The sequence below is a fragment of the Urtica dioica genome, chromosome 5 (assembly GCF_054948205.1).
Source record: "Urtica dioica subsp. dioica isolate 48M chromosome 5, U.dioica_male_clone48M_v1_H2, whole genome shotgun sequence".
Lineage (NCBI taxonomy): Eukaryota > Viridiplantae > Streptophyta > Magnoliopsida > Rosales > Urticaceae > Urtica > Urtica dioica.
In genome coordinates this window covers 34,276,738-34,279,335 of record NC_142760.1, presented here as the reverse complement: position 1 = coordinate 34,279,335, position 2,598 = coordinate 34,276,738, and the positions used below count along the sequence as shown (strand labels likewise).

The window sequence follows — 2,598 nt, the reverse complement described above, 5'->3', positions numbered from 1 at the left end:
AATAACAGATCGAATAAAAGCCAGTTTCAACCCAATGAAAAGAGTTAACATTTGACACTGCTCTCATTTGTATTAGTTTCTTTTCTTGTAAATATTTAGACAGCTGCGTGATTAAGTTAATTTCATACTCACTTTTTCGTTTTAATATATTCTTTCACTTGACACTACTTCTTTTTGGAACTTGTTTTTAATTTTCCTCAAACTTTTTTCACCAGGGAGCATGGAATGCTGAACGTTAGGGCATTTCTGATCAATGCGTGTTTGATTAATTATTCTCAAATTCAAACAATGTGTGTTTGATTATTTATTCTACCAGTGTTTGTAGCTTGAGATGTATTTGTCTATGTTTTTTGTTATTCCAAGATGAACTTGAAGATTAAGTAATTTTTCAGTAATGATATTTCAAGGTACTCTTTCCTCTCTCGAGATTTTCCCATTGAGGTTTGCTCTTGAGAGGTTTTAACGAGACCTCTTTTAAAAAAAAATGTTTTTTTTTCCTTCTCATTCTATATTTGTACCAGAATATATATACTTGGTAAAAAAAAATATGTTATATGAAGTTCATAATAATTTGTTCTTCTTGTGTGCTTTTTCATTCAAGTTTCTCATTAAGAATAAACAGAACTTGAGTACATATATTCTGAGAGATGAGATGAGACGTTAAAAAATAGATTTGATGTTTGTGAAGAAATAAGAGATGAGATTAGAATAGTAGATACCTCTTCAAATGTTTATAGATCATAACATATATGTTTGAATGAGTTTAAATATTGATCGAGTCTTCATACCCCGAAAAATAGGCGTCATGTAAGTTAGTTTTACGTTATTTATTTTTTATTGCATGAAGTTTTTGTGTTTTATATTTTTTGGATCTTTTCGTTGTAAAAATTGGGGTTTTGCAGTTCGAGTATCATGGCCCAATAAACTTATCATGGCCGAGTATTAATATGTCATCATATGACATTGTCAAAAAATTTATTGACATTCATTTCATCTTATGTCCAAAAAGACAAAATTACCATTTTGACAATTTTCGTAAAACTTGTCTCGTTCTTGTTTTGACTTAGCTTCTAGTTTAACTATTCCTACTCGATATGATTTGTGACAGTGACCTCATGGATCCAAATGAACAAAGCTTGAGCTAACGTACTTGGACTCAAAAGTTCACAAACCTTTTCCAAGTTTAGCTTAATGTCAACTGACTCCACTAAAGAGTTGACACTGGGAATCTCTCGGTTCAAATGAATTTATTTTCTACTCAAGAATTCAACTTAATTGTGATGAGTGGATCCACTGAATATTATCTATGTTTACCCTTCATGAATATCATCAGCTAGTCGGGATTTACAAAATTACCATTTTACCCTTCTAGCTGTTATTTCCTCAACTCATTTGTCGCTTGTGAATAAATTAGAAACAATGTATTGACGATGAGCTAACAAGTCACATTGTTTCATCCAAAAGAGTCAAGACTCAATTTGGACACTGGCCAGTTCATATATTCACATTCCAAGGAACAAAGCATGAGATGATATACATTGCATTTCAGCAATCTTGTACATGAATTCCATATCTATGAGAACTTCACAAAGTTACTCATGACATCTTCACAACGTAGTACTTCACCAATAGGTCCTGTTCAGAATCACATAGTGAGTCCGAACTCTGACTTTCTCAAATGAGAATACGTAAGCTGTGAAATGGCATGTCTCATTTCAGGATTAAGGTAAGCATGATGCAATTCATACGTAGTGACTTTGAGACATAAGAGGTTAAATGGTTTGTTTTATTTTGTCTCTAGAAGTGCACTGGTCAATTCAGTACTTTCAGAAGATACCTAGAAGAACTATAGAGTCTCCAACTCTCAATGTCCCATAACCAGACATCATAGATTCTCCTAACAATAGTACTGAGGTCAATAGTCCTTTGACCATTAGATTGCGAATATATCGTTTTAAGAAAACTACGAAGAGTTTGTTCATGCAAATCTACATTTGTCTCTTCGCAAGTTGTTAAGTTTGTTTATGGACTACAGACTAAGGTTTTATCATAAAGCTTCAAACATACAAGGAATAATGAATGAACGTTTCAACTTTTTATTAATGAATAAGCAATTACAAGCAAGAGTCTTCGTGAGACTTTATTACATCAAATGTACATAAATAGATACTACTACTCTTCTTGTGGGCACCATTGACAACAAACTCCCACTTGACTCAAAGAAGATGTTAGTAGTCCTTCATGCCTAATCCCTCTCGATGTTGGTCGAAGACCTTGTTCGCTAGGGCCTTGGTGAATGGATTTGCCAGGTTGTCCACCATTGAGATCTTCTTCACTTCCACGTCTCCGTGCTGCACGATCTCTCGAATCAAATGGTATTTCCTCTCAATATGTTTAGAGCGTTAATGGCTTCGAGGTTCCTTTGAGTTAGCGACAACCCCACTATTATCACAATAAAAAGGTCATGAGCTCGTCGACGTTTGGAACGACTTCCAAATACTTAAGGAATTTTCTAAGCCATATAGTCTCTTTGGATGCTTCACAAGCAGCCACATATTCTGCTTCCATTGTGGAGTCAGCAATGCAAGATTGCTTAAT

At 34.1% G+C, this 2,598-nt stretch overlaps 1 protein-coding gene across 1 annotated transcript in view; it reads right to left on the bottom strand.

The window, feature by feature from the left end:
• Positions 1-2,598, bottom strand: part of LOC149398041 (putative sugar phosphate/phosphate translocator At4g32390) — a 98,135-nt gene that overhangs the window by 21,924 nt on the left and 73,613 nt on the right. The gene's annotated exons all lie outside the window — the stretch shown is intronic.